The 23,191-nt window shown below is 52.6% G+C and overlaps 1 protein-coding gene across 1 annotated transcript in view; it reads left to right on the plus strand.

Moving 5' to 3' along the window:
- The window catches only part of GALNT14 (polypeptide N-acetylgalactosaminyltransferase 14), a 155,917-nt gene that overhangs the window by 63,251 nt on the left and 69,475 nt on the right, over nucleotides 1-23,191 (plus strand). The gene's annotated exons all lie outside the window — the stretch shown is intronic.

Consider the following 23,191-nt stretch of genomic DNA (forward strand, 5'->3'; position numbering starts at 1 on the left):
CCCAACTCCTTGTGCACCCCCAGCCTGCTCGCTGGTGGGGTGGTGTGAGAAGCAGAAAAGGCCTTGACTCTGTGTCAGCACTGCTCGGCAGTAACGAAAACATCCCTGTGTGATCAACACTGCTTTCAGCACAAATCCAAAGCATAGCCCTATACTAGCTACTGTGAAGAAAATTAACCCTATCCCAGCCAAAACCAGCACACCTGCTGCACTCTTTGGGCTGCTCTCCATCCCTCTCAGTCCCGAGGCCGTGCCGTCTCTCCCCTGCCTGCTTCCCTGCTCAACCGCAGGTATCGCAAGTGGGTGGCTTGTCTCGGAGGTGTCCCGGTGCTTCTCATTCAGCCCCAAAATGTGCTGCATCCATCTGGCCGTAGACTCGGATTTAACTTGTAGGGCCGGGGCTTTGGAAGGCCCATGTGTGTCTGGGAGAGGGGTGCTGAGCCAAACATCCTTGTCCGTGGGGAAATGCTGGGGGCTTTTCCGAGGCCGGTTCCCAGAGGTGGCCGCAGTGGCCTCAGCAGTCCCTCTTTTCTGTGCCAGTATTGCCGGGGAGAAGGCTGACACCTCCACAAATGACTCATTTATGTGTCTTGCTTTCATGGGGTCTCGGTGAGAACAGTCCTGACAGGGTGGCCATTAACGAACCTGTCGGTTAATTGCTCCCCCGTCGGCTTCAGTTAGAGAGAGCAGCGCGGCAGGGACACCTGGCTGGGCGCCGGCAGGAGGCTTTGCTCAGGGTTTGCCGAGCCTCCATTGATTTTTGAGCTTGTCACGCCATTCATTAGGAGAGGGAGAGCGAACTAGGTGCTTAGCAGAAATGCTCCGAGTCGATCCTGATGGAGCAGGTTTCTCCACTGCCTGGTTAGGGGGGAGAAAAATCGTCTTGCCCAAATCTCCTCTGCTCCTAGACCGCTCAGCCTCAAATCACCTTCCAGGGGTGTCCGGCAGCGCATCTGTCCTGGCGTTGCCCCATCCTCACACATTTGCAGCAATGAGGGTGAGTGAAGAAAATTGTGCTGCTGGTGCTCTTGGTTCGTGGGATGGTTTTCTGCTCTGTCCCTCCCTCTTGTCCTGCCAGGCTCCCGCGGCTGGGTCCCCGTTGCATGTTGGGCTCGATGCATCCCTTTTTCACGCAGCTTGTGCTGGAGCTGCACTGATCGAGGCAGTAAATCAGCTTGCCAGTGCTGTGGAGATAAATGATGGCTGTAATGTGAACTGAGGGGGAGCAGATTAAAAAAAAAAAAAAAAGAAAAAAAAGGAAAAATTGGGGAAAAAAGGAAAAAAATGGGGAAAAAAAGTAGTGTACTCAACAACGGATGGGCTGTGAAATGAAATACCTACCTCGACCAAGGCCCCTTGGCACAGCAGCGTGGTCCTAGTGACGACTCAAGGCGCTGCAATGGGACCTACTGGGGAAGAAAAAGGGGGTTCCCGTGTGCGCACACCGTGCTCACCTGGCAGGTACCCCAACAGGACAGCAGAGCTGTGCTGGCACCCCCCTTCTCCCCCCTCGCTTGCTGACGGCAGCTAATGGATGGCAGAGAGAAGGATGAAAGCCGGTATCTGCAGCGGGTGCCGAGGTGCAGGACTGAATAGAGGGCACCAAATGGAGCTAAATTATAGACCAATTTATAGTCTCGCCGTCTACAGCTGCAGGGAAGGTTTGAGCTGAGGTACTATTGTTTGAATGTCTCTGCAGCTCTTAAGGTTGCAACCTCTCCATTTGCTGCCTGCCTTAGCTGGGTTTCCTCGCCCCCCCTCCCCCCCCCAATTTTAAAGCGCTTTCCTGCTGGTGAAAGGCTGACAGCCCCCAAGGCTTAAGTCTTCTACTGATTTCGGCAGGTGGCGGCGGGGTTTGGGTCCCTGGGCTGCCCAGACCATGTCCCTCAGCCCTGGCCTGCGCTTTGGGGATGGGGAAGGGTGTTTGGAGCTGCGTCGGTGGCATCTCCACTGGTGGGTAATTATCCACTCAGAGCTGAACAGAGCCTGGCGGCTCCCCATGGGCTGCAAACCAGATGTCGGGTGGCAGTGATTTAAAGCCTCTGTCATCTGGAGACAAACCGGTGATAATGATTCTCTTTTTATAGATGGGGACTTCGAGGCACGGGAAGATTTAATGGGGGATGCTTTGTAAAATTAGCTACTTAGCTAAGTTTAGCGAAATCTTAGCCGAATTAACTAAAAATGAGCTGAATTCAGCTAAAATCATTGGAGAATTGTCACTCTTGATGGGGAAAAAGCAGAAATCAGAGGGGAAAGTGAAGAGTTAGTAATGCTGATGAAGTTGTAACACTGGTCGGTAGTTCAGGAGCGTGCCCCCGCCTTGAGTATGCTGCTGAGTTTTGGGCATCTCACTGGGATGGGCCCTGGGTTGGAAGAAATTAAGGCGGATGATGGAAAGTTACCTGCAGGGAGAGAGAGGGATTTCACTGGTGGACCTCGCTGCTGCCGGGCTTCTGCAGGGTCGAGCACTTGATGGCTGGCAGCAGGAGGGTTTGACACCTGCGTGGCCACCCTCAGCCACAGCTTTTATAAGAGGAGGAAAAAGAGATGGCAAAAACATGTCTTGTGACTTGGGACAGTCTCTTGCTGGCCAAAAACTGGGGAAAAGCGTCACTCATAAGGGAGTTGTGTGTAGCTAGCCAGCGCGGGGAGGTTTGCGTCTTCCTGGCTGGTGTCGGAGGCAAGGTGTCTGGTCGGACAGTTTGGGAATGATTTGTTTTTTGAGGTTGGGTGTGGAGAAAAAACAACGCTGTTGTAGTCCTGCACCCTTGGACGTGAAATGTGAGGAAGGAGAGATGAAGAAAAGCCTCTGTGGCTGAAGGAGGAGGTGAAAGAGGGTAAGATGAAATTCAATTCTGCGAGCCTGGCCGTCAGCCAGGAGGCTGTGGTGAACTTCTGCTGTGTGCCTCAGGATCTGTCACGACCGGGAGCACTTAGGAGCTATTTTTCCTACAGCAGAGCTACATCTTTCTGGAGATGTTAAGCTGCCAGAGACAAGACGGATTGCTGCAGATGTACAAAGGGCTTGGATGTACATTTTTCCCTTTATCCCAATTTACGTTCGAGATAGTTGTAAGCCCCATGGAAAACTATTCCTGGTAGAGGATCTGGTGATGTGCTAGTGGCTTTCTGCCTTTTGGCTTTTCCCAGAGGCAGTCCCAGTGGACTAACCAAGGGGTGTCAGTGTTACTGGCCAGCAGTGGCGAAGCCGGTCCGTGGGGTCACTGTCTTCTCCTCCTCCTCTGCTGAGGAAAGCCAGGGAGCTGATGTCCCCTGTGGATCAGGAGGGACCAGAGACGTGGTTTTGTGGACCGTGTGTGCCTGACCTGGCTCTTATCCACCCATCTATTTTCAGCCCTCAGTGCCGGTAGAGTTGTTGCGTCTGAGCGGCACCGATGGAATCAGAGCCAAGTGGGCTGATGCAAGGGGAGGCCGCATGGCAGCATCCCTGCCTGCAGAAGGGGGACCCCAAACCGGGACTTAAGGCTAACCCCAGAGCCTGCACCGCTGGGAGGTGAAAAGGGGATGCAGAGCTGGTTCAGTGAGCAATGAAGGGGTTTGCCAGGCATCCCCACCTTGCTTCTGGGGCAGGAATTATTGCAGCACTTTCAGGAAAGTGGTCTTGGAAGAAATATCCTTGTGGAGGCAGAAATCTGAATAATCTCTCAGTTTGCAGGCTGCTCTGGTAAACTTTTGTTTTCAGAAGCGAGAAATGGGTCACGCAGTCTTTTTGCTGCCTCCAAAAGAAACCAACCTCCAAATCCCCCAAACCCACCCCCTGCCATTAACACAGTGGGTAGGGTGAGGAAGAAATATTTCTTTCTTTTCATTCACTTTCATTAAATATTTTCTCAAGAAACATTCACCTTGGCCTGCCCAAAAGCACTCAGTTTTATTTAATGAATTTATTTCTCCCCTCTGGAAACCCTCCACCGACAGCAGTTCCCCCACTGGCAGGGCAGACCCCGGCACTGCAGCTTTCTTGGGGTCCCCGGGGACAAGCCCAGGCAGCGTTTTGCCATCGCCAGTGTTCTTTTGCGGGTGCGGTGGCCGCTTTCGAAGGGACGGGGATGCTGGTGGATGCTGGCGTGTCGTTTCAGTTCAATAGCTCCTGTGTTGGGCATGGGGCTCGGTGTCCCATCCTAACCTCGACCTTAGTTTCCCCCCCCCACGGATCGGGAACACGGCGCGGTTGGGGCAGCTCTCACGAGCGAGCGTTGCTTTTTTAGGTTTGTGGGTAATAACGAGCCACGGTGTGAAATAGCAGTTTCTTTTAAAGCAGTCTTCTCTACAAAAGTCCCCTTGAATTTAATGAAGACTTAGAAAGTTGTTCCTGAAATTTTTACGCCAGCGTATAGATATCCATAAAAGAGCCCTCCCGTAAATGGAACAGAAAGGAAACCATTCATTTTAGCGTCTGTGCGTTTATGGATTGATTTTTACAGAATCCTATTAGTTTCACTGCCAGTAAATGGCACGAGGACTTTATTTCAAACCAGACAATGTCGAGGTATGGAGGTGGGCATTAAATATCATCCTACCTGTTGCTGTTCAGCTATAGTTCCTGTTTGTGTCTGAGCAGAATATAATTGCAGAGACCAGGAATGCCAAGTTGATCTCCTTCCAGCTCTTTGGTTAATAAAATCATTAGGAACCAGGATAACATAGGCGGCTGGCATTACACTGTTTCAACAGCCCATTAAATAGATGTGATCATTTTTGTGTAATGCTTTCTTAAAAGCAAAGAAATACTCTCCTGTAGCCGTTACTTCGTGCCTGCTTTTGAGAAGGCAATGATTTGTAAACCTCTTCCTAAATAAAAAAGTTACATACAATGAAAAAAACCAACCTCTAAACTGCAGACTGCTACTCCTCCCCATAACGCAGACGACTTCTGGATTTTTTTCACCTCCCCTCCTGCCAGGTGGAGGACAGAGCATCCTCTCCCTGCCCAGAGGGCTGCTGCCAGCCTGGCTGTAGCCTGACCGCAGCTGGCACAGCAACGTGATGCAGCGGCCATTTACACTTTACCTTCGTGCGGCGTTTGAGCGGCTGACAGCCAGACGGTTTCATAAATAGCCACGTCTCCTTGGGCCGAGGATAGCTCACCTTCCAGTGTCATTACCAGTCTCTCTCACATTATTACGAATGAAATTATGCTATTAATGTAATTTCCATTTTTTTCCCCTCCCTATTTAAGCTCCCTGCTTTGTGCATCTCACTCGGTTTTGGCAGTGCAGTGCTTTGATTTTCATTGATAGGTGGTTTTACTTTTCAATTTCAATTCCAGCTACATTTGGTTTGCAGGATGTGGGGACTTTGCAATTAAAACCAAAACTGAGCCGCACACATTTAAAATGAGGCAGGAGAAGCAACAGACTAACACTTACAGTATTACTAGGTTTTCTAAGGGTCACTCTACAGCCTGGGGAAGAGTGGGCAAATTTGGTGCTTCAGATTGAATATGGCTACCCCGGGAGCCAAGGGGATGCTTTAGGGGGCACCTGCAGCAGTTGATGTGCCTTGGGGTGCAGAGTGGCATCCCGATGCTTCACACCCCCCCAGAGGGGACTGACTATTGCCACCCGGCATCGCCTCGTCTTCCCCGCGGTCTTGCTTCAATTGCGGTACGTTATGGACATATTGAAGGGGACATCGGTAGCTCTGGCGGCTCCGACAGGGATGCAGAGCCCGTTGTGAGCAACAGGCATTGCTCACGACCGAGGAAGATGCAAGCCCGTTCGTAAAATGTTTGCAAACCATTAACCACAACCCTGTTATTCACTGCTTGAATTCGTCCCTGCCGCTTGGGCTGCGCCTTTTGTGGCCCGGCAGCCCTAGGCATGTACTTCTCTCTTCCATCCCTGTAGAGCTGATGCCGGGATAAATACAAAGAGGGTGGCCCGACGAAGATTAGGAATATTTTGGATCTGATTCAGTTAGTTTGGCATAGCAATTTAATCCTCCTCTCCGCAACTTCCAGCAGCACTGGCAGAGAAGTGGAGGCACCCAGGGCTAGAGACGGAGTGTGGCACAGTGGGCGGGGGACACTGCTTAGCCATGGGCATGTCAGTCTCCTGCTTGGGAAAAGTGAATCCGTGATGCTTTATTGGACTGTTTAGAAAAGGCAAAATAATATGAAAGTCATATATATATATATATATATGTATGTTCTCCTATATATAGGTTTCCTGTAGCTTGAGAGGGAGGGGGCTGTTGCCGAGATCAGTGGTGTAGCCTCAGACACTGCGTGTTATTTAGGGAGTTGATGCCGCTGTTTTTCAGCCTCCTGATCACAGACACAGAAATGTGTCTTCAAGTCATTTCTCCTGTTTCAGCTCTGTGGGCTGCCCAGGTTGCCCCTGCATCGAGGCAGCGGAGACTCTGAGGATGTCACTCCAGAAAGAGGAAAGGACCATTTTTTGAGGGGGGTGGTGGTGGAAGAAAGGGGAGGGGTGTTAGTGAAAGAGCCTGGCTTTGAGCTTATCCTCTCCCTAGCTCTTATCCTACTGCTCGCGTCCTTCACCCACTGCATCTTGCAGGCTGTGGAAGGAGAGAGCTGTCTGTATGGATGGTGATGTGTGACCAACAGCCTTGCTGTTCCCCCAGCCACAGCAGGCACCTGCCAGCACAGCCTTGCCATGAGTTTTGCCTGCCTTAATACTGGGGAATAGTTTCTGGGAGCGGAGGAGCACGTGGCTCTCATGTGCCGGTCTGAGTGAGGAGCTCCCCTGCTCTGCCTGGGGATGGGTAGAAGCCTTGGTAAGCCAGGTCAGTGCTGAGTTCTCAAAAGCGGTGCAGATGCTCTGAGCTTGCCCTTTTTGCCTTGTGTAATTTATGAGTGTAGCAGAGGCCAGGAGCCGCGTTTGGGGTGGGTTAGTGCCAGGGCACCTTTAAATTGCAGGGCTTGGCTCCTGGCAATAACAGGATCTGGCCGTAACATCTGTAGCCTAAATTTCAGCCTGTCCCAAGATCTTTGAGTCTATTTGGAGCTGGGATTATTTTTTTAATTTTTTTTTTTTAAGCTTGAATTGGACTGTACCCTGCCACATATACCTGCAGCTCTGGGAGAGCCCAGCGGTTCGGCTAACAGCTTACAGCACATTCCCGGTGGGTTTATGTCCCACGGAGAGTTTCTGGGCCACAATGGGCAAAGCAGTTACTGTCTCTGCACTTCAGCTGCCCCATCAGGATGTGGAGAAGGGATGGGGAGCCCTGGGTGAGGCTGTGTTGTGCCCTGGGGGCATGGGGCAGTGGCCGAGAGGATCGCCCCGCACCAGCCCCACTGCTCTGTGCTTCCCAACGGGGGGAAATATGGCCCGGGAGCATGGCAAAAGCTCGCTTTGCCACCAGCTTCACCCACTCCAAGGGTTAAAAGCAGCTTGGCGGCTCCCCGTGTAAGGCTGTAATGAAAATTATGCTCAAAGGAGGGCTAAAATCCCATTTCTTTTGCCCTTTAATTATTTAATTTATTTTCTATATTTAACATGCTTGTTCTTCGTGAGTCAACTGAATTTTTCTGTAATATTTTTTGCTCAAATATTTATCCGTGTTGGCGGAGGGAACATTTTAAAATGAACCTCGCAGAGCTCGCCCTACGTGCCCTAGTGTTTTTTCTGGCTTCTCCCGCTATTGAGCGGGAGCGGTTACTCGCTTCACATTTCCCACGTGTTTTCCCTGCTGCTTCCGATACAGATAAAATGTTAAATCGAAGCACGAAGAAGAATTTTAATTTTATTCCCTGTGTTCACCACTTTTGTCTCGGAAAGTCAGTGGATAGTGGGATTAGCCTGGTGCCGACGGCAGAGCCCTGCTCCAGTAGTGCTGGCTGCCCATTCCCGTTCGGCATTGCTGGTGCTGGGCAGGGGGTGAGGGATAAGCCAAAGTGAGCCTGCTGGAGCTCAGCCGTGGCGCTGGAAATAGCAGAGCCCCCCCCCCAAATGCCTTATGGTTTTGTTTCTCATCTTGATGGGGAAGAACATCTTGTCCTGATGTGCCTTGCTCCCATAAACCCTGTGCCTTTTAGCACCCTGGACTCATATTTTAGAATAATGAGGCTTTTGCTGCTTGTCTTTTTGTACATATTTAAGTAGCAAGGCAGAGGACAGGACTGCTGAACAGCCTCTCCTGCGTGACTTGTGCTTGGGTTTTACCATGCTGCCGGCGGAGGTGGGTGATGCTCAGGGAGCGCAGCCGGCCTCATAGCAAGCACCGAGGGCCGGAGCACGGTGGGCAGGTCGGTTGCGTTGCTGGTGAACCGTAGGTGGGCGAGGGGCGAGGGCAAGCAGGGTGCTGCCACGTGAATCCCCGGTGAATCCTGCCTGTTATTTGCTCCCTGCCAACTCGGAGAGAGGGCTGTACAACTGGAAATGGTGCAGACGGGGGACATGGGGCGATTGAGGCTTTGGGATGGCTTCTCTGTGAGAAGCAGGCTTGGGCTGCTTAACCTGGGATGGAGGAGCATGGACTGTGTTGGAGATCTGGAAGATAGTTAATGGCCAAGAAAGGGTGGATAGGAAATACCTCCCATCTTTCCCAGACAAAAGCTGGGGTCATCAAAGGAAGCTGTCAGGGGGCAAGTTCAATGCGGATGGACGCAAGGTTGCAACAGCATCTTCTAGTTACTGAAAGCCTGCGTGGGTTCAGCAGTGACTGGGCAGACGTGTGGGAGACAGGTCCGTGCAGGTGTTAAACGTGAAGATGGGAGTGTGCTGGCAGCAGCAGGGTGCTCAGAGAGGTGTCCCTGTGCTCACTCACCCGTAGTTTTCCCCAGGTCTTTGCTGTCGAGACTCCCATCAGAGATGGAGTATTTAGGCAGACATGACCCGGCACCGCTGCCTTTCTGAGCAGCCCTTCTGTGCGTGGCTGTCACCGTGATCCCCAGGGGCCAGATTTCCCGCTCCATGCCCCCAGAGCATCCCCGCGGCAGCTGTAGCAGTTCAGCTTGGAGGCTCTTTGCAGGGAAGGGTGTGTAAATGAGCAGGAAAAACATGGTGTGCATGCATAGGTATGCATATACACTGATATATTTAATTTACCACATCCCTGTAAGAAAACCGGGCTGTGGAAGGCTGGGGCTGGGCGTGGGAATGAGCAGTTCAGCAGGGAGGGAGCTGTGGGCATGCTGCTCCTTTCCACCTGGGCAGGAGGGAAGTCTGCCATGGGGCCGGATGGAGACCAAAACCCTCACCCCTCCCCTGCCGCTCTGCGCGGCTTTGGCCGGCTGCGTTATGCCGCACTGGGTCTGCGCCGTGGCTTCAACCAGGAAATACCAACCCCTGGACAGGCGCTGCCGTGCATGCCCTGCCTGCACTCTGCCCTGCCTGCTCCTCACCCTGCCTGATGCTGCTTGCTGGGCAAAGCGCCCGGGAGCAGGTCAGAAGTTGGCAGAGAGGAGGAAGCCTTTTAAAATAACTTGTTTCCTTTAGTATCGCTCGATTTTTTTTTTTTTTTCTTTTCCTTTCTTTTTCCGGGCTCCTCTGAAGGCCACGTTCCCCAGCTTGGTTTCAGAGCTGGGCCGTACAACGGGGTACAACTGCAGCAGCTGTGCCTGGCTGGGATGAGACCCCCGGCCGAGGCAGGGAGCTGGGCAGATGCTGCCGGTGCCCATCCGGGGCAGGGAGGAGGGTGCACCCCTGCTGCCGGGGCTGCCATGCATCCTCCTCTGAAGCATTAAACAGTGTTAGAGACAGCTTACCGGGGACCGTAGCACAGCACAGACCATTAGTCTCGCTGAGTACGGCTATGATCGTACGTAGTGCTGCCTTCCGACCTCTTGTTGCTGAACTGTAGAGCACTTTGCAACGATTAATTCAGCATGAGACTCTAAGTGAGCATTTTTGCCCCTATTTTAGAGCAGACATAAAGGTCGCTGGCAGACCAAGAGCAGAAACTCTGCCATACAGACATTCACCAGCCTAGCTGTCACAAGCCACCGGTACCTCCCGCTGGCTGCCTTTTGTCTCGGCACTTTTTTAGGTCCCTTTTGTTGCCCTTGAGATGTTTTTCCTTCCGCTGCAAAAAGGAGGGATGCATTCAAATGCTCAGCTGTACCCAGTAGTTTGGGATTAAAACTCTCGTTGCCTGCATAGGAGAAAAAGTCTTGGCTTGTGTAACCAGTTATTTCTGGTGCGTCTCTCCAGGCATCTGCGTTGATGTGGGCAGCAGCAGCATATGCTGCCGGCTGCAGAAGGACCAGTCCCGTCACCACCTGCGCGCAGGCTTGCTAGGGCTGCGGCGGGCGTTGCAGGAGGGGCTCTGCATCCCTGCCTTTCCTGGGGCTGTGCATGAGCCGGTGGCAGGTCATCCAGCTCAGAGCTGGGAGCCTGCGGTGGTGTGTCCAGAGCACTTTGTGTCTCATGAGAGCTTCTTCTCTTTTGGGCTCCAATGAGGGCAGAAAGAGTATGAAAACACTCAGCTGGAGCTTGTGATGCTCAGCTGGAGCTTGGCCTCTGGAGGTGCCTTTACAAGCAGTAAATCAAATACAAAAGCGGTCAGGTGGGGTTTTTTTAGAGCCATCAGGACCAGTGCTGGTCGAGATGCTCAAGCCTGCCTGCCCCACAGCTGGTAGGATGTCTGCATTGACTGTTGTGTTTTCGGGAAGGGTCAGTGGAGTAGCACGTCTGCTCCTCAGCAGGTCTTCTCCATCTACAGGGTTTCTGCTCCTCCCCTTTCCTTCCACGAGATGGTGTGGTTTTTGCTTGCTGTGGTGTGCCTATCAATGCCTGAACATACCCCTGAGCTCTTTGTATCGCCATCTTCTCCCCTCTGAAGGCACGCCGTGGCTGGTGCCAAGGGCTTGGGGAGCAAGGGGAGGAAGAAGCATGCCTGTGGCTGGGAGGAGAGAGCTGCTGAGGGATGTAGGAGGATGTGAGGGTGGATAAATGAGCCAGTGGGTGCCCAGCATTAAGGGAAACAGCATCACCAATTTGGGGCTCGACTCCACGTGCTTTCAGGACCATCCAGGCAACAAAAGGGTTTTGTTTCATCTCCAGTTATGCAGACCTGTGCAGGGGTGGTGCGACAGACTTCACTCCGGCTGTGGAGAGCCTCCCTGCTGCATCCACTCCCACCTCCCCTGGTTTCCACCGAGAAGTCTGGCTGGAGACGTGGCTCCTCTGCAAGGGGAGTCCCTTCCCCCTGTAGCTGTGGGCCATCAGGCGCTGTAGTGGTATATCCAAACCTGTGGGCAGAAAAGTTTCTGCTATTTAATTTCCCTCCGGCTGGGAAGACTGGCTCCTCATTTCTTTGCAGCTACTGTCAGCAGCAAACGCGACCTCATTTGTATTATCCTGCGTCTGATCCCACCTAATCCTTAATGCAGCGCTGCCAGCAAGGGGAGTGTGTCGCTGCAGGAGCAAGGGAGATCAAAGGCATGCGGGATGGGCTGTGGCCCCGCTGGGCAGTGGGGCTGCCTAAAAGTGGGTCCAGCCTCTGCTCTCTGCTCCTTGTGTCGTGTGGGGCACTTCTCCTCTCCCCACTGCGGCTTTCTGAGAGGAGGGACCTTCGCCTTCAGTAGGTATTGCACAGCTTCTGGTGGAGCTAACGTGTTCACTCGGCGCGAAACGTTCTTTGTTCAAGAGAGCATGAGGCTGTTTCGGTGCGTGCCACTCTGAGTTTGGAGGTCCTGGAGGTGTTGCCTGTCAACTTGTTTCTGGTAGACAGGTGGGCAAGCCTTTGGTGGTGACATCTCCGTGCTGCTATGGCCAATGAATGGAGCATGTGTTGACTTGCCACCCAACCGCGCTACGAGAAGCTGTACCATGCCTGCAGCTACCACGCCCCTTCAAGCCCAACGCTGCCAAAGCATCAAAAGCCAACAGATTTAGGGGGGCTTATTGCTGCCTTGATTTGAGCCCTGCTGCTGGCATGTATCACGCTCACTCTGCTTGCCCACATGCATGGTGCCTCCTCACATCGTGCGCTAATACAAAATACCACCTACAGGAGCGCTTTGCTGTCTGCATTGAAGAGGATGAGGTTTTGGGGTTTGACGCGTTGAGGTACGTGGCAAGGCTCGCTGCCTCCGGGCGTGGGTTAGCCATGGTGTGCGGAGTTGTGTGGAGCCGGGCAGGAGTGTGCCGGGAGCCGTTAGCCGTACTGCCTTGCCGCAGCAGAGAAAATGTCTTCCTGCATCAGCCAAGGGGGCTGGTGCATGCCCAAGCAGGAGCTGCCCATCAAGACTTCCATGCTACGTTTTCACGACTGATGACTCCAAAAATCCTCTTTTCCTTATTGCAGTGGAACGAGTGTGTATGTGTGAGAGAGAATCAGTGCCAAACGCAGATTTTTTTTTTTTCCGATAATAACACCAAAGCTCGGTGCCTGGTTGCTGGTTTCCATCCAGATCTCCATGCTCTCAGGAGGTGTTTTGAAGTTGCTGTATCAGGTGACTTAGCAGTGGGTTTGGTTTTCATTTTTATTTTGAGTGGGTTTTTTTTAAATCTTTTTTTTTTTTTGGCTTCTAGAGATGTGCAGAAATATTGATCAGATGTTGCCAATGCGTTAGGGAAAGGGGGAAGGGAAGGTTGTTCTGTGTCTCCGGGCTGTGACATAGTGCTTTTTGAACTGGCGTCCTCCCGGGTGTGAGAGCTCCGGTGATGGGCCCTTGGTGGTAACACAGCTGTCCTCCAGATTACAGATGTCATTTGCTACAAGCCCAATTACAGCTTTGGTTGTTTTTTTGTGGTTTTTTTTTTCCCCACCCTCCTTCTGTTTCCTTCTGGCATCTCTGATCTTCCTACCAGTGTGGGGAGCTGTGCTCGTGCCTTCGCATGAGCACAGCAGGAGGGGGCAGTGGGGTGTGCGTCTCCATGCTTGTTTGCCCGCTTCTCTTTTTGGGAAGGATAATGCTGCTTCAGCCTGTCCCTCAAGGGAAGCAGGTGGCTTTTGCGGTGGCAGAAGGGGGTCTTTGCTCCAGAAGAAGCTGTGATTTTTTTTCCCAGCACCGTCTCTTCTCTCCCTGTGGGGATGATTTTTGGGGCAAATTTACCCTAAAATATTGCTCAGGCCTCGGTACGAGCTTTGGCCCCTGCTGCCAGCACTGTGTTGTCCTTGGGCTGCCCCTGCTGCATGGACCTAGCGTGTCCCATGCCCCTGCTCCCATGCCTGGCCGCAGCTCTGCTCAGGGTTTGCTTGTGCGAGCAGCAGTGCTGCGCTGCTGAAAGGCAGCCAGAGCCTGGAGATCTGCCTGTGATCTGCCCGGCCAGGTCACACCAGCCGTGCCCTGCCTCTGGTCTCTCCATCCCCAGCTAAGCCTGCGTCATCCCAAGGTGCAGCACTTTCTTGAGGCTCCTGCAGTGCCTGCACTTGTGGACGGCAGGGACCCGCAATCCTTCCTCAACAGGCTTATTTATTTTCTAACTCACTATACTTTGCTATGGTGCATTTCTCACTAGCCAGGGTTGGTTTTTTTTATTCCTATTACTGAGCTGAGATAGGAGAAGCTTGGGCTGACACTAACGCTCTAAATTATGCTGCTGTATCTCTGGTGCTGTCAGTCATGTTGCGCCCAGGCCCGGGATCTCGCAGACACTCCAGCAGCAGGTACCTAAGGATCAAAGGTTTAGATCAGTTCTTGCTGTCACAAATGTTTTATATCTAACTTCTCCTTGAGGAGAGTTGGGGGGGGGTGGGCTGGCGGCTGGGTAGTACATACGCCCTGGAGCATCGTTGCTGTGACCTGAGCTTCATCTCCCTCAACTGGTGTGTTGAGGACAAGCTCCGGGTTATAGAAACACCTGCATTTCTGCAAAATGTGTGTGTGTGAGATGAGGAGGTGGGTCACATTGAAGCCCTGGTGCTTTTCATTGGTGGGATGGCATCTGACAGGCGGGCACCAGCGGGTCCCGTGCTCTGGCTGTGCACTGAGGATTTGCAGGATGCCCCATGGGTCGGTACCCCACAGCCCGCTCTGCCCCTGCCATCTGCAGAAAACCTGCCCCTGGCTCCTCCATCCTCTCGATGCGAGGTAGGGCAGCCCTATTCTGGTGGTGCTTTTAAATACGTTGGAGAGGTCGTGCTCTGACCAAGATTTTCTCCGCCAGTACCAGGGTAGCTGCTTGGCATGGTTTGGGCTGGGCTGGCCCGCAGCACATCACTGCATGGTGCGCATCTGCCAGGAAAGCTCTCTGAGAGGGCTTGGGGCATCTTGGTTAGTCACCAGCAATGGTTTTCCTCCACTCTTCCCACTCTGCAAAGAGTGAGAGATGGGAAGAGAAAAAAAGCCCTTGTGCTGGAGCTGCTCAGCACAGGTGATGCTCTCTGGGGAGCCTCCCACCAAGCGGGAGCCTTGTGAGTTAATTGTAGGAGCAGGGAAACCGAGGCATGGCTGGGGGGGAGTCCAGGGCTTTTCCAGAGCTGGAAATTGAGTGCAGGAGTGTGGAGTTTTGACTGATGGCATTTCTTGTCCTTGCTGAGCTCCTTCCTTGGAGCAGGTTGTGCCTTGGTGCCCACTTGCACCTCCTCTGCTCTGTTCCTCAAAAGCAGTTAGCTGACAGAGGGAGGGGGAGAAGCAGGCTGGTGGCTTCCTGAAGACAACTAAAGCCATGCATACAACTGCCTTCTGTCTTTGCAATTATTTTATTTTGCTTTAATATCTATTTTCCTAATCTCTGTGTTTTTTTCCCCCTGTAAGAATAAACCAAGGTAAAATAAAGGCTGAACTTTCCCTCCCTTAGAGACACTCTTCCCTTCACGTTAATACGCTGCTGTTATCCATCACCCCTTGTTGCTGCTTGGTTTGGAAGGGCGGCGGCTGAGGGAAGGATAGTAGCATTAGTTTCTAAAGCTGTGTAAAGATCCCCATGGAAGCAATTACCAGATGGATTACCCCTGGCTTTGCTGCTGTGAAAAGGCCGCGTCAGGTCGAGGATGCCGAGTGTATTAACAACACGATCCCTTCCTTGCTCGGGAGGTGCGGTTCGGATTAGCCGCCTGCTTTCTAAAGGGCTGGGTTCAGAGCAGGACTCCAGCTGCTGGCTCTTTTACCCTTCCCTCCCTGCTCCCCTTTCCCCCTCCCTTTTCCCCCGATGTACCCCATCCTGGGCTGTCCTCTGGCACGTGGGACCCGCAGCTCCATGGGGAAGGGGGAGACCTTCTTTGACCTCCGAGACGCTCAAGCTCTGTGGTTCGGTAGGAGCTTTGGCTTTTAAGCAGAAGGATGAGCAAAGCTCAGCTGGAGGCCGAGTGCAGCTATGGGCGCCCAAGTACTAAATCATCTGCTGCTCCTGCTGAAGCCTGGGAAAGCTGGTTTGACCTTCATGGCTGGGAAGCAGCTCATGTCCGTCCTGAAAAGGCACAGAAGGAAAACAAAACACTGTCCACACAGGAGCTCCCTTTCGCCACTCTATTTACCCGCTGTGGGTCTGGGCTCTTCTCAAATGTGTCTGACCTCTGATGATCCTGGGAATGAGCGGAACCTGTCTGGCATGGGGGATACACGGGAGGCTGCCTTCCTTTCTTTCCCAGTTAGCGCCCCGTGTAATTGCCACCGACCTTCAGGGGAGCAGCTCTCAGGCTCGCCCACGCTGTGCTGCCAGCAGACAGTGGCACTGAGCAGTGGCAACGGGCCATGGAGGGGCTGCCCCTGGTGCTCCAGTTAACACGGCACAACGGTCTCAAAGATGCTCTCTGCCATCTCCTGACACCCCGGCAAGCCTGGAGTGGGGTGCTGAGGGGACCCCCTCTGGCAGGGGGCAAAGTCGCTCAGGGGAGCTGGCGTCAGCGAAGGATGGAGAGGGCCCAGGGGAGCTGCGGGTGTCCCACCGCTGGTGGGAGCGGCAGTGGGGGCACCGGTGGGGGACTATTGCCATCAACCCAGGGGGCTCACCACGGAGCAGAGCTGCTGCTGGACCAGTGGTTTTCCACCTTTTCAGGTTTTTTCAAACCTGAAATCTTAAAATAATAAAAGTTCTCAGTGGAAGCAGAGACTCTCTTGTAGACTCTTAAAAACCTGTTTGGTCTTGTTTGCTGTCCAAAATTACTGTTTGCAGACCCATTAGAAGAGTCTGCAGGTGCCCACAGGCTCGGGCTGACCTTGCTCATCCTTTCTCAGGGGTTTGTGGGGGACCTCAGACCTTTTTTGATGGAAGCTTGGGAAGACTGATGCAGCCCAAGCACAAGCAGATGAGTGTGAGCAGTTGATCTGAGCACTCCCACAGCATCTCAGGGGAGCTGTGGGCAGGGGGAGGAGGCGATGACCAAAAATCCTCTCCATCCTCCTACTTGGCTCCCAGCACAGACAGAGCTGGGTCTTCTCTTTTCTCCAGTCAGCAGCTTGGTTTGTGCTGACCCCCTAAATATTCAGCTCATTATACAGTGTAACGTATAAATAAAACAGAAGCAGGCAGCAGTAGTCTCCAGGAGGATATAATCGGCTTCCTTTCCTTTTTAATTATATGGGATTTGTCTTCATGTGTCAGGCTATCCTATGGACTAATTTATTATTTTAAAGAATTAAAGTCTGTGTTCTTTACGCAGCAAAGCGCTTCTGTATGGCCACGTGCACGCACCTGATTTTGGGGGTCCAAGAAGGAAGAGCATCTTTCCAAGTGGGAACACGGGGAATTTTGTAGCTGGATGTTATTTCTCGAAGTCAGTGGCCTGGATCCTGCACTCCTCTCCATCATCACAGGGAGGCAGGAGGTTCCTCAGCATGTTGGAGGCGATGGAGGTCACCACGGGGATTCCTTGGGATCTGGCTGGGGCATGCGATGCTGGCTGGCAGTGTGCATTGCCTCTCCCCCTGCGGAGGCAGGACGGTGGCCTGATGCTACAGCCAGCGGATAGGAGCATCATCCATGCGTGAAGCTCAGGCCCTCCTCAGGCTGCTTGCGGGAGGTGGGGGTGTATTTTAACCTGGGACCGCTGCCGGCGTGGCAAGTGCTTGCTGATAAGCGTGGTGTGAACTCTGAGCTGACTTGCTTTCTCCTAAGGGAAGCCCTGGAAACAAAATTTGGCCTTTCATCAAAGCAATGAATCTGTCATCTTTCCCTCCTTGCAACTCGGAGTCCCCTGCTCCTGATTTGCAAATAAATTCCCCATTTTGGTGGCTGCCCTCGCCATCCATTTTAAAATTAAAGCTTTGGTGCCCTTACTGGAAAAAGCGTCAATAATTCTCTGGCGGCTTTTCATGCCGTTGTGTTGGGCTGGAGACTTTAGCAGGTTTAAACCTCTGGAGGGTATTTCGGACCCTATATATTGTTTACCACAGATACAGACTAGAAGATACACAAAGAGCTGGTTCTAGCTGTGATTGACTTAACAATGTCCCAGCTGCCCTAGCCCGGAACAGCTCCTTGCACTGAATCAGCTGCCAACAGCCTGTGCTGATGCTGACTGAGCATGGGAACACTCAGAGGAAGACACTGGAGAGCCTTCTCCAGAGCCTGAATGGGGATGTTTCCATCTAGGCAGTGGTTGCAGCCCTAGTTCCTGAAGGTCAAGTCTTCTTCCAGTTCTTGAAGGTCACGTCTTCTTCCATGGCCACTTTCCAGCCCTTGTCAGTCCTGTTGCCTGAGGCAGTAAGTGTCTTAATTGCGTAAATGTGTGTGTGCAACACCGGAGAGATCCAGACACTGCCCGTGCAGGAGTGGGCATTAGAGGGTGGGTTGGAGAGAGACAGGTAAAGGAAACTGGGCAGTGGGCAGGGAGGGTATCAAGGGTGGTGATAGCATGGCCTTGGCCTCAGGGCCAAGTGGGAAAGTGGGACACTTGCTGGAAGGTCCTCAGGGACTCGTGTTCCCTGCCGAGCTAGCAGAGGAGGAGACAATGCTCCGTCCTTTGAAGATGGAGCAGCGTGCCTGTTGCATGTGCACGAGATGGGAAAGGTCATTGGCAGTGAGAAGCTTAATGGTGAATGCTCAGAGCTTCTCCAGGGACCCCAGCTGCAGGACAGGCTTTGCTGGAGAAGTGCTTTGCTTTAATTAGGTATCAATATTAATATTTTATTTGATTTTGTTGTTGTTGTTGTTCTTTCTTCCTCCAGCAAGTGGGGTCAGAGCAGACTCAGATCTGCAAGTCTCCCTTGCAAGGCAGTAAATCACCTCCAAGCAGTGGGAGATGCCAGTCCTCCTTGGGGCAGGGTGGGATCCTGGCAGACATGGGTCTGCTGTGCATCTCCGCAGGGTCCCGGAGGAGCTGCCACCAAGGTGCACCTGGGTGTTGTGCCCAGGTACAGGTGCGAGAGGAAGAAGAGCTTCACAGCCCTCAAATAAAGGAACTGGAGCTAAAATCCCCATGGGGCAGAAGACTAATTAAGGGCAGATGATAGCCGGGGCCCAGAGCTATCTCCGTTTCCGATGCATGGTTGGTGTCAGCACAAAGCTGGAGAAGGCGGCACTGAGCCAATGAAACACTTAGGCAAGTACTTAACTTCAAGCATTTAAATAGGGATTTCTGTGGGCTCCTCCAAATGCCTGGAGTCGCTTGAGTTTTGTGCTTGATTGGCTTGAGGGCTGTGCAGTTTGGGGAAGGGGGATAAGAGAAAGGAGGTGTGGGATGTGACCCTTTCAGGGTCTGTGCCAGTTTGCTGCTGAACGGTACCCATAGCACCAGAGGATGTGCTGCAGGATGGATACGAAGCCTGTTCTCCAGAGATGCACAGCCTGATTTTGGCACTGCCATGCACTCTTCAGACAGGGCAAGGGGCATGGCCGTGGTGCTGTGTCTGTCTCCCCCTTGTATCTTGGGGATGGGGCCATCGGGATGCACAGCACTGCGTGCACAGGGCTAAGCCAAGCTGCTGGGCTCTGGTGTCGGGAAAACTACACCAAAGCTCGACTGGAGGATCTTGTACCTTGATGCTCCATCTGGCCTGTGCGGGGAGACAGGGAAGAGGACAGAAGCAGCGTGATGCTGCCCCGCTTCTTTCTCCTCTGGGGCTGCTGTCCCTCTTAGTGCATGTGCTGGCACTGGGGGACGAGGAGGGATGAGCCCTACCCTGTTTGAAGTATTATAATCCTTTCAGATGGCATTAGTGCTTCGGCTGATAACAGCTCTATAATTGAACCTCCTGCTTGCAAGGGTCCCGCACTTCAGCGAGACATTTAAATCTCATTTGTATAATGCCTGGTTGCAATTCCTGCTGAAAGATTGCCCTCGGCCTCCAGTGCCCCCGAGCTGCGGCAAACACACATGCGTGCTCCAACCCTCCACAGACAGAGGAGCGACCAAGCATGGCCGGGCAGCGACATGCCGCAGGGCATCCGAATTTCTGGAGTTTTTGCTTGTTCACTGAAGCTTGTGCTAGGCTGATGTATTTTTTTTTATTTCCCCCTCCCCTCCTTTTTTTTAATGCCTGAGACCCAGGAAAGGCAGGACAGAGGCTCAGCTGTGAGTACTCAGTGAGGGATTATGTAGGGATGAGATTTTCCAGGGAAAGCCGGGTGCGGGGGGACCAAAGGGCTATAGAGGCATATTTGGCAACTGCCAGACCCCCTTGCGGTCATCATTGCACCTGCACAGGCAAAACCCCTTTGCCTGGGCAAAACCTGGGGCTCCTGGGCAAACGCTGGCAGCTCTGCCCGCCTGCTGGGCTGGCTTGGGTTTGCTGCCTCCTGAAAGGATGCGCATGGTGCCGGTCCAATTCACCTCGGTCTAACGGCAACACTCAGCATCCCCAAGAGGAAACCGGCTTTTATTTTAGCGAAGGCTTAAGTTCTCAATTTTAAAACAGTGCCATGAAAGAAGAAAGTGAATCAGAGTTCACTCTTGGCTCGTGCTGCCCGCTCCTTTTCTTCTTGGGCAGCTGGAGGCTGGCCCTGGGGATCGGTGCGACCTGCCCATCCCCAGTCACCGCCGGCTCCGCTTGGGCCAGGCTTTTCATCCAAAATGCCCTTCCCCGCTGGGCCACCTCACTGCGGCCAAGGTGCTGCCGCAATGCGCCGGCCCCCTGCCCGGCATCCAGCCTGCTCTGGCCTCCCGTGCCGGTGAGGGGTGCTGGGGGCTGCCTGCGGGTGCAGGCAGGAGGGGACAGAGCATTCCGTGGGGACGCTGCAGGCCCACAGCAGCAGCCGGCTGGGTTGCTCGTTCCTCCTTCCTGCTCCAGCAATCCCTGCTGTACTGTAATCACACAATTATTATGCCATTAAAATGTCATATTCGCAGAAATCCACATAAACAAGGCATTAGCAGTTGCCAGAAAATTGTAGTTTTACTGCTAATGACCTGCTCTCCCCCGCAGCACCACTCTTTTTTTTTTAATATTAATTTTTCCCTTTTTTTTTTTTTGTTTCTGAGCCCTGATTTAAGAGGCAGATGACGAATTACATCTTTGCACCGAGAGGCTCTCGATTTTTAATGTATAGTTGCAGTGAAAAGCTGCCTCCGTCCTTGCTCTGGGGGTTTGCCGTTTGCCCTTTGTCGTGGTTTAATCTCAGTCAGTCGGCAACCCTTTGTCGGCGAGGCAGCGGGTGGTTTTGGGCGTTGCTTCTAGCAGGTGGTTTTAGGGGGAGTGCCTTTAGCAGGCTGGCAAAGGAGAAGGCTCTCGGCGAGCCCTGCTCTTGGCTGGGCGCTGGCGTGAGATGGGAGCTCCTCTCTGCAATGAGTTTTGTCCATGTCTCCTTGCCTGGGGGGGTCCCTCTCGTTGACCCCCTGGGGACACCCCACCCCCAACATGGTGTCCTCCCGGAGAGGAAGGGGCGGCGGGGATGGCCCTGGCACTTGTTTGCCGAGAGCAGCAGGCTACCCCTTGGATATTTTTCTCCTCTCTTTCCTGCAGACTCGTTGAGTGTCTCGAACTCTTTTAAGCATTGACTGTGTTTCCTATAATTAATATCTGCCATTAAACTGCAATGTTGAAAGAGAAATTACCTAATTCCAAGAAAAAAAAATGAAAATTTATTACTAGTACATGAGAGAAAATGAATATGAAACCTGGAGAGAGGAGCCCTGTAGAAGATAAATAGAAAGGCAAGTGGAGTATTGACTTGATCCTTTTCTAGTGCAGGGTAATTTGGTTTCTAAAGTGAGTTAGATCATAATAAATTAAATTTAGATTTCTGCACATCAGTTAAATAAACCCCAAGACAGAATTCTGGTGTGAGGAAAAGGTGATAACACATGGCGGAAATATTATAATGAAGACCTTATCCAGTAACCCGTAACTGATGTGCTGTCCCTGGGTGAGCAGAGGGGATTTCTCCTTCTGCTTTAACTCGCTTTTCCCGTCCCTGATCAGGCGCCGAGAAACAGGCGAGTCCCTGCATGCAGGTTGGGGAGGTCTCCTGCCTCCCACCACTCGTGTAGCTGGGAGCTTTTCATCCGAGGATGCTGCCTTCCTCTCCTTCACTGCTTTGCGCAGGTATTTTTTTGCAAAGGTTGGTGCACGCGTGTGTCTGAGCATCCCGCTTCGATTTTGGTTACCCTGGGGGGAAGCTCGGGATGGAAAGTGGAGGAACGACCAGAAGATTTGGACAGGACATGTGGATTGAAAGCAGATGACCAAACCCGGGTATCTACTTCTGGCTGAGAAAGTTAACCCAATCCCTGGGCTTGTTTTATAACTAAAGCTCTGTGGCCAGGTAGTGGTGAAAATAACTCTTTAATCTCTATTTGACATCTATCTGCTCTTGACCTCTGTCGTGGTTTAACCCCAGCCAGCAACTAAGCCCCACGCAGCCACTCGCTCGCTCCCCCCCCCGGGTGGGATGGAGGAGAGAATTGGAAGAGCAAAAGTGGGAAAACTCGTGGGTTGAGATAAAGACAGTTTAATAGGGAAAGCAAAAGCCCTGCACACAAGCAAAGCAAAACAAGGAATTCATTCCCTACTTCCCATGGGCAGGCAGGTGTTCAGCCATCTCCAGGAAAGCAGGGCTCCATCACGCGTTACGGTTACTTGGGAAGACAAACACCGTAACTCCGAATGTCCCCCCCTTCCTTCTTCTTCCCCCAGCTTTACATGCTGAGCATGACATCATATGGTATGGAATATCCTTTTGGTCAGTTGGGGTCAGCTGTCCCAGAAAATTAACTCTATCCCAGCCAAAACCAGCACATTCTCAGATGTGCTACCAATATGTAGGAACCATCCTACTGATAGTTTTCAACCCAAAAAGGAGAGCCTGGGTGAATCCAAGTGGGCTGATGTCTTTCAGGTGGAGGTTTCACAGGGATATGAGTTATTTACTGCGGTGGGAACCAAGAATGCAACCCTTGGATGCAAGATATATCCAGGGCAGGTGTCCTGGTTTTGGCTGGGATAGAGTTAATTTCCTTCCTAGTAGCTGGTACAGTGCTGTGTTTTGGATTTAGCATGAGAACAATGTGATAACACACCGATGTTTTAGCTGTTGCTAAGCAGTGTTTATACTAAGTCAAGGACTTTTTAGCTTCCCATACTCTGCAAGTGAGGAGTTGCACAAGAGCTGGGAGGGAGCATAGCCAGGACAGTTTTCTTCCTTTTGCTTTTCCGATTCTCTCCCCCATCCCACTGTGGGGGGGAGGGTGAGAGAGCGACTGCGTGGTGGTTGGTTGCCGACTGGGGTTAAACCACGACAGCAGGATGAGAAGCAAATGCCATGGATAAGGCACTGGTATCTGTCCATGTATCCATTTCCTGCTGGGATTCCCCAGCAGCAGGACAGTAGCGGGGATAGATGGACGCTGGGGAAATGCCATCCTAGACCTCGAAGCACGCACCAAGACCCTCCTGTGTGCCAACCCCCTACTTCTGCTGGCCTGGCCCAAGCCTCACTGCCCTTGCAGCATGTGCAGAAGCTCCCGTTTTCCTGGAGCCACGGCTGCCCGTGGGAACACGCCATCCCTCCCGCTTGAGCCATCGGATGCTTGCCTGGCTGCTTCCCTTCCAGCTGGTCCAAGACTATTATGGGTAAGGATGAGGGGGAAGGTCAACAAGGCAGATATCCTGCTGGGAGTCTGTTATAGACCACCCAACCAGGATGAAGAGGCGGGTGAAGCATTCTACCAGCGGCTGGCAGAAGTCTCACAGTCGCTAGCCCTTGTTCTCGTGGCGGACTTCAACGTCCCGGAGGTCTGCTGGAAATACAACACGGCAGAGAGGAAACAGTCTAGGAGGTTCCTGGAGTGTGTGGAAGACAACTTCCTGACACAGTTGGTAAGTGAGGCTACCAGGGGAGGTGCCTCGCTCGACCTGCTGTTTACAAACAGAGAAGGACTGGTGGGAGATGTGGTGGTCGGAGGCCGTCTTGGGCTTAGCGACCATGAAATG

Source organism: Aptenodytes forsteri, unplaced genomic scaffold (genome assembly GCF_000699145.1).
Source record: "Aptenodytes forsteri isolate BGI_AS27 unplaced genomic scaffold, ASM69914v1 Scaffold280, whole genome shotgun sequence".
NCBI classification, from domain to species: Eukaryota; Metazoa; Chordata; class Aves; order Sphenisciformes; family Spheniscidae; genus Aptenodytes; species Aptenodytes forsteri.